At 35.1% G+C, this 10,720-nt stretch overlaps 1 long non-coding RNA gene across 1 annotated transcript; it reads left to right on the forward strand.

The window, feature by feature from the left end:
• The first annotated feature begins 400 nt into the window (after nt 1–400).
• On the forward strand, nt 401–1,449 carry LOC117341134. The gene is made up of 2 exons (XR_004535556.1): nt 401–532; nt 1,003–1,449. It is a non-coding gene; the product is annotated as an uncharacterized LOC117341134 (long non-coding RNA).
• Nucleotides 1,450–10,720: the final 9,271 nt, after the last annotated feature.

Consider the following 10,720-nt stretch of genomic DNA (forward strand, 5'->3'; position numbering starts at 1 on the left):
TTTAACTACATTAACTACTTACTGCCTACTACTAGTTATATTTAACTACATTAACTATTTACTGCCCACTGCTTGTTATATTTAACTATATTAACTACTTACTGCCTACTACTAGTTATATTTAACTACATACTGCCTACTACTAGTTATATTTAACTATATTAACTACTTACTGCCCACTGCGTGTTATATTTAACTACATTAACTACTTACTGCCTACTACTAGTTATATTTAACTACATTAACTACTTACTGCCTACTGCTTGTTATTTTTAACTAAATTAACTACTTACTGTCAACTGCTTGTTATATTTAACTATATTCAATACTTACTGTTGTTACATACCATTGTTCTTTACTTGTTTGTATTTCGCGCTTAAAGACTTGTACGTGAACCGGATGTGTGACCGGATATATGACAAAGGACATTCCAGAACGTGCGGTGTTAACACGTCAACATGTAGGTGTAGCGGCACAACACCGCGGCTATTTACTCATTTATTGGACATAAATACACAAACTACAGCTTGCGGTGAGTACCGTACATACAAACCCAATTGTATATATTGTTTATAACTGTTGTTGACATGCTGTGTAGATAAACAGCAAGGTATTATAGTTGTCTATTTATAGATACCCACCCGGTATGTTGCACGGGTGTATACAGGTGTGCTTAGCGTATTGTATATTTATTAATAGGGTATTATACGACATGTACAGTTATATAGATGATATTTTAGAGATATACCAATCATGTAGCATTATATACATATAAGTTAATGTCTACATAGTCTGAATTACGGATGGTCATTGTTATATGCACACGTGTAACGTGAGTGCATGTCAGTGTAAATATTAAGGCGTCGTGTGTAATACTTTCAGTAATTTAAGGTGTAGTCATTTTATTGCATATATGTATCATATCAGTCAATATAACGGTTGTAAATAGGTTAGGTTAGTTGGGCCATAATTATTTAGTAGTATATTTGTATTATATTTTAGTTTAACCCATTGGTGAGGATAGACCATAATGTAGTGTGGATGATCCTGGAAGGATCATGGTCAGAACAGAGTCCTGACAGGGACATATGCCAGACTGATGTGTGGTGGAGCGAGGTGGCCTGGGTACTGTGGTTGCGACTCACAGCCAGAACCTTGATGGACAGCCATGAGTGGTATTCTTTGCTGGCAATATAGAACTGTTCGTGATGAGGCTTGATGGTGCCCGTCTTGTGAAGAGAACTGGGTTTCTTGATGACACTCCATGGTGGAAATCTGCCCACCAGTGTAGACTATTTAGGTGACCTCATAGACAGTGATGGAAATCTGCCCATTCCTAGAGTGAACCATTAATTTGTGATATATGTTCTTGTTAAATGTGTGAAAGTGAGTGTGGATGTGCAATTGTTCATAGTGTATAGTGTAATTAAATGTTGTAAATAATGTAAATACAGTGTGTTGTGTTTCTATCTCTGCACCAGATTGGACAATATGCTCATCCCGTTACAACTGTCGCCTTTTTGCTAAAAATAAACCTATATCGCTACTGACTTCCGACTACAATGTATGTTTTAAATACATTCAATACTTACTGCTGACTTCTTACAAAAAATAAAACTACATCACTATTTTCTTCCGACTTGCTATGTTTTAACTACTTTCACTACCTTCGTCGCATAGTTTAACTGCACTAAACTACTCACTGCACTATTTTGAGATATTGATCAGGTTTCTATCTTGCAGTTTCTGTTTTGTGTACTGCCAACTATAATGTGAAATGCCAGCTTTATATCCGATGCCTACTGTTTACTCTTTTCAGCTCACTGCTTGCTATTTTGTTAAACTTTTTAAAGAATTTCTTTGACTAATTCCTTTAAAATCCCATGCTTATTCTCACAACAGTTTTTTTATGTGGACTCTAACCTTATCCTCCTCTTCATTTCAGGATCATCTTTGAGTTGCCTCTGATATGGCCTCGAAATCCTGGTCAAATTTACTGAATTATATTTCGTCATTTCATCATAGCTTCTACCATACCTTGAAAATATGGAAACACCTTTATCACTCTTTAACAGTCGTGCATACTCCCAATAATTATTGTCACCAAACCATTGATATATAAGTACAGTTGTTTGATCCATAGCTGGTGGGGGGCCGCGGTGGCCGAGTGGTTAAGGTGTCCCGACACTTTATCACAAGCCCTCCACCTTTGGGTTGCGAGTTCGAAACCTACGTGGGGCAGTTGCCAAGTACTGACCGTAGGCCGGTGGTTTTTATCCGGGTACTCTGGCTTTCCTCCACTTCCAAAACCTGACATGTCCATAAATGACCCTGGCTGTTATTAGGACGTTAAACAAAAACAAACAAAAAACAAACCATAGCTGGTGTCTTCTTGTCTCGGGTTAAGTCTCATTCTCAAAAGAAAAGTGAGAAATATATTACATGTGTTCTTATAATATATAAATATGATCTTTCTTGGCTGTTTTTGCATAAGAAAACTCTTACGCAGACCCAGTTTATGATGATAACGGTGTTATCATGATGATAACGGTGTTATCATCATTTAAAGAAAATTTTTACTTTGATATGTACAGTTTTATTAGTTCCATTTGTTAGTCTTTATGTTCAATAAGTCTCATTTGCGAAAACATCACTGCATTAATCTTAAATTCCAGCAGTGTTACATACTCCAGTAAGATTTGTTTCTAGATAAATAGCAGTCATTTTCCGTCATCAATACAAATTATTTTAACACAATATACCTGAGGCGTTGACAGTGATTTAGGGGCTTGTATTTATTGTCATTTTGTGTGATCTTAATATATGTATTTGTCGTTTAAAATGTCATAATATCACAAAAACAATAAAACAACTGCGTCACCAGCTCGAATGGTGAAATAATAGGATTAATTTACCAGATTAAGGTCTCGGTCTAATCCTTAGAAGGCGATCTTAGTAATCTGATATAATGATGGATAATAAGTCGAAATTACATTTACTAGGCTCGTGTTTCTGTAAAATCATATATTAACAAAACATGGATATTTGATAGACGTATATATGGTTTTATTCTCAATATATATTTCTATCTCATCTGAACGCACACAATAGTGCATGACAATAACCTCTTTCTGCCTTTCATCACATAAAATATACATAATATTGTCCATCACCTCTCTGCCTTAAATCACATCAAAAATACATACTATTGTCCATCATCTCTCTGCCTTCATAAAATAAAACATACATAATATTGCCAATCATATCGCTGCCTTCCATCAAATAAATCATATATAATATTGCCCATCAACGCTCTGTCTTCCATCACATAAAACATACATAATATTGCCCTTCATCTCTCTGTCTTCAATCACATAAATCAAACATAATATTGCCCATCACCTCTTTGTCTTCAATCATATAAAACAAACATACTGTTGCCAATCACATCTCTCCTTTCAATCACATAAAACATACATAATATTGCCCATCACCTTTCTGGCGTCCATCATATAAACATACATAATATTGCCCGTCCCCTCACTGCCTTCGATAAAAAAAAAACCCAAACATAATATTGCCATTCATCTCTCTGCCTTCCATCACATAAAACATACATAATATTGCCAATCACATCTCTGCCTTCCATCACATGAAACAAACATAATATTGTCAGTCATATATCTGCCTTCCATCACATAAATTATACATTATATTGCCCATCACCTCTTTGCCTTCCATCGCATGAAACATACATAGTATTGCCCATCACCCTTTCCTGTCATCCAAACAAAATATACACAATTTTGCTCCTCCAATCCACATGCCTCCTATATCATGAAAACATTCCACATTACTCCTCAACTCTTCCCAACACCATGACCAATTATAGACCATGCTATCGTGAAGCATGGGCAGTGTTTATTTGAACATATAAAAAAACGAAATCAAGATTATTTATTGAGTTAAAAAAAATCTATAATCATGTTTATATTAGGCATACGTTCTGATAACATCATTATCTTGGGCAAGTGACCCGTGTAACAGATATGCGAACTCTAAAAAGTCCGATAATGGCGGACGAAGGTGCAAGCTCGCGATACGTTTGATGCTTTTAAATTTATTTACTGTATCGATATCAACAATTTGATAAGTGCACGGCACCCTGTAACACTTAATAATTAATAGCTTATGGATATAAACAAAAGACATCACTATATGCTGTAGTTAATTGAAACACCAAAGTTTCTATGCTAGCATTGTGGAAAAACATATGAAAACAAAAGTAGTTTAATATTTCTATTTGAATGATATTTGTAATTTTTCATGGACGATGTATTCTCTATATCTTGCGCATTGTGAGAAATGGTGTAGAAGTGTTTGTAATAATTACAGCATATAGTGATGTCTTTTGTGTACATCCTTTAACAATTAAATGTAAAGGGTGCCCAGTCGCCCCGACATTAAACAGAAGACCAGTGTGTAGATGAAAGAAAAGAGACCATAGTGGCATCAGTAGGAATTAGTAGTTTTGTATCAAAATACAACTGGTCCCTCTATGAATTAAGTTTAACTAGAGTACAGATTCCATATCTCGACGTGTGGCGAATGAAGTATCCCCGAGGAACAAAAACACTTTGGTACGGTTTATATGTGACAAGAGTGTAAACTTAAGAGCTTTTATATGCGTAAAACGATAGAAAAGAAAAAGAAATATTTAAAGAAAGTAATTTGTTCGAGTTGCATATTATTTAAAAGAAAAAATAAAATAAAATATTATAACCAATGTGTGTGGACTGGTTGTTTGTTGTTTACAAGGTTTATTGTGTGTGAACTAGTTGTTTATTGTTTACAAGGTTTATTGTGTGTGAACTAGTTGTTTATTGTTTACAAAGTTTATTTTGTGTAAGGACTTGTTGTTTACAACAAGGTTAATTGTGTGTGTGGACTGGGTGTTTGTTGTTTACAAGGTTTATTGTGTGTGAACTAGTTGTTTATTGTTTACAAGGTTTATTGTGTGTGTACTGGTTGTTTGTTGTTTACCAGGTTTATTGTGTGTGTGGAATTGTTGTTTGTTTTTTTACAAGGTTTATTGTGTGTTTTGACTTATTGTGTGTTGCGTACAACCAGTTGTATTGTGTGTCTAGACTCGTTTGTTGTTTGCAACAAGGTTTATTTTAGATGTTGACTGGTTGTTTGTTGTTTACATCATATTTCATTGGTTGAGTCCGTCTAAAGCCACGTTTTGTTTTTGTTAGTTAGGCTAAGCGAGAACTTAACAAAACGTACCGTATTTATGGTTCAGACGTGGTTAAGCCGGGCACGAACATTACTGATTCCATTATATTAATTCTTTTTATGTATTAAGCGCAGGTGGTACTTTCCTGTTTATGTCTTTCAATCCAGAAGATTATTAGATTGTTATACATGTCTGATCAATTAAATTTTCATTACAATTGACATTAATGAAAAAACCCAGTATAAATACCAATTCTCTTCTCGGAGAAATTTACTGACGGAATGTATGTAAGACTGGAATTTTATCTTTCGGGTAACCTGAAGTAACAGTAGTTTGTTAATTCACTGGCATTGTCAACATGGAATCGGTAGAATTTATTATTATTGCAGTTGTTTTACTAATTGTATTCTCCACTAACTCACAGAGCCAAAATATTTTGTATGAAGTCGAGATGTGCCATAAAAAATACCATTCCTGTTTAAGTGAAAAGGAAAAGATGTTTTGCATGTGTGACTCACTATGCGAATACTACGATGATTGTTGCTTTGACGCAGGAAATACCAAACAAGATATAACAGAACACAAGAATGCACAACTTGCTTACCTTGATAGAACAACTTGTGAAGTTGTTGGTAATGGGGAAATGGTACGTATAAATCAGGATAAAGGAGCTTTCATGGTATCATCTTGTCCCAAATATCTGAGTGTTGAAGTAGACGTGAAACATAAATGTGAAAACAATGTGTCTCACAGAGACGTTCGGGATGTGAAGGACATTGTGCCTGTAACTGACATATACACTAACATCACCTTCAAAAACAGACACTGTGCAAAATGCAATCAGGTACAAAACTGGATTCCTTGGATTCTGGAAATACATTGTGGAATAAACTCATTTTTGTACCAGGGCTACAGAAAGACACTTTCATTGGCTGAATCAATTACATTTGGAGTTCATGATACAGATTGTGGCCATCGGTTTTTACCGCCGAAATCTACCAAATCAAGACAATGTTTCCAAACTTTTAAATATAATGTATGGAACGCGTCGTCACATTTTCCCAAGACGACGTGTGGAAATCGTGTCTTGAAACCTATTTATTACAAAGGCGACGTTTACAGAACGATACATTGTTTTCTCGATGCCAGTTATCTTAACTATTCAATGGTACCAAAGCACGTGCTATGCTTCCTTGAAAAAACTGTTCTTAAGTCCCAGCATTTGTTTACGCTATTCAGCGTGATAGATATGTCGTCACTGTTAATGATAGACTCCAACACAACCAAATGTGGCCACACAGGGATATACCTTTCAGACAAGGTAAGGTTAACCTATTGTTAAGATAAAAACGTGATCATAAATGATTTTATATAATGGTCAATACGATACTTTAGCATAACTAATCAGTGAAACTGTGGAATTTAAAATGATTTCGGTTACATTTCTGATATCATAAACCTTACCATCATTCTTTTGCTTTGTGTTTGAATGATCTTTTCCTTAACGTCTAAATTCTGAGTATATTCATGCCATTAAAATTTTCCACTTTCCCAAATATCTCAATTGATATATACAATGTTCATTAGGTAGACTGGACACTCGACCTAGTAGTGACCGGAATTGCATGAACGTTTGTGTATCTACCTATAGTCCGTCAACATGTCTGCATTGATCTTTTCAACCTCATCTACCTATGAAAAACATGACAACTAACATTTGTGAAGAAGTTGATCTAAAAAAACAATCATTAATTGAAAAATGTTTCCAAGCTTCGATTTTTCCTTTGTCAAGCGAAGGCTCATTTTCAGAAAGCTAACAAACACAATTAATTGGTATACACCTATAACGGGCCGTCATTAGTGATATTTTTCATTCCTTTTAACCTCACCCAACCGTCGTAAAACGCCACAATTCATATTTGTTAATATAACAATATAAAAAAAACCTTAACTGAGAGCTTTGAAAACTCACTATTCTTTTCTTCCTTGGTTCAGCAATTAGTCAATTTTTAAAAGGTTATACTCTTATTTTTTTCAATTGCTGTTTCGGTTTAAAATAAACTTCTTGAATTTCTACAAAATTAATCAATTGCATTCTGGTAAAAAATCAGTTAAATATTTCACAGGAAAAGTGGTACAATTTGCAGGGTAAGCGTTAAGTTTGTCAGTAACTCAATATAGAATAACAAAAAAAAAGAAGAAAAAAAAGATGTCAAAATCAAACGTATATACAGGAGATAATTGTTGTTTCAGGGTATTCGTTTAGTAAAAGAACTTCAAGCTCAATTAATTGCAAAATCCTAAATGATGGTACTCATTCAGTACGCATGTGTGTTAATGTTCCACTAACATTTGTTAACCTCACCTAAATCACTATTTATCTAAACAAACGTGTTATCTAATCCTTTCAGTTAGTTTCGCTTTTTGATATGTGTATTTGATTGTTAAGAACCAAATGTCTATATTCAGACCCTTGGGCTTGTTCTCATTTAACTACGTAGCCACGCGGCTGGAACGAGGGATGACTTTATCACTTCCTCGGTAAAACCGCCAAGTGCACCTAATTCCTCCATTTCACTGTGTACATGAACACATTTTTTCAAAGCCTACTTAGAAATGATTTAAAAGTACTGTCCGATCTTCTAAATATTTACTTTGATCCATCTTATTGTGTACTGAAGAGGCACTTACTAGCGAATCGGCATTTAATTGCTCAGGCATGGACGGCACAATTCATCATTTCATTTCCAAAACTCGCTATACATGCTGTGTTATTCCAAATTCACTCTGTCAATGTTGGGGCTCTTCAAAGATTTGTCGTTGCTTTGCAGCGTAACATTGTCAACAAACCAATGCCGATGTCTTACACGATAATTTTTTTCCGTTCATGTAAATGAAAGCCAATTTTCGATTATATTATCAACAGCTTTACACAAAGTACCATAGTTACACCATGCAACCAACCCACATAAACAGCATAAGGGAGACAACTCGAAAGGATGGTAAACATGTGATTCCATTTAAGGCGTTAGAACTCACTGTGTGAGCGAGACATATTGTCAATATTAGATAACAAATCTTAAAAGATATCTTGCCAGCAATCTACAGACTTATCTTTATGACAAATCCCTACTGATGGCAAAAATGAATTAAACACAAGATATACCAACTGGTCTGAATTAGCAGTAGAAATACCATCCATAAAATGGTCATATTCTTTAAAGTATTGCTATGATGATCCATAAAGAGGGTTCAAAGTTCATCAAATCACTTTTAGGACGCGATTATCTAAGGAGGGTTCGATGGGCAGCTTTCTTAAAGATTCCAAAGAAATATTCACATAACATCCAAACACCTCAAACTGCAGTAAGGTAGTAAAAAATATGTTTGTGTCAATAGTATTAGGTTCTTATTTTGTGGAAAACTTCAGCATAATTTTCAACCCCCGAAGCCACTTTTGTTGCTTCAGCATGGCGTCAATAACGAATTGAGACGCGCATGCGCTAGGCCAGCTGATGAATATCCCAAAATATAGTTTTTGAGGGCAACATTAGCCAATATGCGTAGGGGGTTTGAAGCTCCTCCTGAAACATTCCACCTTTTATAGGTATATATATTTGTATGATACACATTGTGTTGATTTTGACAGTTCCATGTTTATTAAATAAGTAAACATATTTGTACAACTGATTTATTTCATTCCTCTTTAGGTTATGTGTCAGCATCTGTATTGTCCAATCAACACGGAGCCATATGGTGGCAGATGCCGAAATGTTTTATCCTCAACTGATGGGAAAATCCTGGACCTACTATTTGAAGTGAACGGTGATTTTGATAGAAGAGATTTGTATATGAGATCACTGTTATTTCGTAATGTGCTTAGTGACATTTTGTCATTATTGAGCAGTTGTATAACACAAACAGGACATGGCTACATAAAAGACGCAGCGATAGAGTTTGTTCCTGGTAAACTTGCTGACAAGACATGTCATATGGGTATAATACGGTACCCACTTAAGAAGAAAGCAAACACACACTGTAACACGGAATACGAAAGACAGTTAGTCAAGAGCATTGCTGTACATTATAGTAGGAATTTCTTTAATGGGATCAAAATTGGACACGTGAATGACGTCACCAATTCATCATGTCGGATTAATGTCTCTCTCAGTAACCCTGTGTATATCATGGACCAGCATTGGTGTGGAAATCAGTTACCCTGTCCAGCTGTAAAAGTCGATCTGATCAGAAACAATTCGGATCTGCTTGGTTTCGAAAGAACTGTGCGAAATACGGCGTATGAAAGGGGTGTGTACTATGACTTAAATGGGACAATTATCGATGCCTCAGATGTTGTATATTTTAATGATGGTTATTACCTTTGTATCGAGACTTATCGTTCTAGATATAAAACAGTCACCCGTGAGAACAGCATCCATTACAGGACTATCATCATAACGGTGTGTACCTGTGTATCTATGTTAGGCTTGCTCTACTGCATGGTCCAGTATTCTGTTGTTCCATTCATTAAGACTGGTAAATCAGATCTGATATTAATGTTGCTTGTCTTTTTACTCCTTGCTCAAAAGTGTTTCTTGATTATGCTTTATTTCAACCACGTAAACCAGTTTTGTGAATGGCTTGGTATGCTTCATCACTTTGCATGGATTGGTTCATTTGTATTCATGTTCTCATGCTCTTTTCGTTTGTATGAAGAAGTGAAAAACATAAAGACGTGTAAGAGATTGGAGAACACTTCGAGGACAGTTAAATATATTTGTATTGGCTTTAGCTTTACTGCCGGTATCGTTTTATCCACAAAGATCATGAATTTGTCTCTATCACCGTCAGAAAACTGGTATGGTGGAAGAGTGTGTCTTATTTCCAATGTGTTCGCCTTATTACTTGCTTTCATTATACCGACATCAGTGGTTGTGTATGGAAACATGCTTGTGTTTGCCTGTATAAAACATAATATATCTACAACACCCATACCAACTCTGTCCAATACAATCCAGTCCAAACTGATAGTCTTCATGACATTGTCAACACTTATGGGGTGTATTTGGATTCTTGGAATTGTTGCGTTGATAGATGAAGTTGAAGGACTCCTCAATATATTTGAGCATGTAGTTAGTCTTCAAGGGGTGCTAGTTACAATTATTTTTGCATGTAATCATCGCAATTTGAAATATCATTTAACTGTGAAATGTTAATGTATTGTTATGACATTTCAAATATACGTTCAATCCGATAAACAATCACCCTAGAAGTAAAAATATTAAATATGTTGTCTGTATAAGAACACGTGGACCCCTAAACAGTACATATTAAAACAAATTAATAGTAAAACAAAGAGTCGAGAATGGAATCTCTGGCTTAGGTACATAACCTTAGTTAAGCTGTTGAATATTAATATTTGTTTTGTGGCTACTACTAGTTAATACACTTTTCGTAAATATGTCAAATGTTGATTAGGTG

Source organism: Pecten maximus, chromosome 13 (assembly GCF_902652985.1).
Source record: "Pecten maximus chromosome 13, xPecMax1.1, whole genome shotgun sequence".
NCBI lineage: Eukaryota > Metazoa > Mollusca > Bivalvia > Pectinida > Pectinidae > Pecten > Pecten maximus.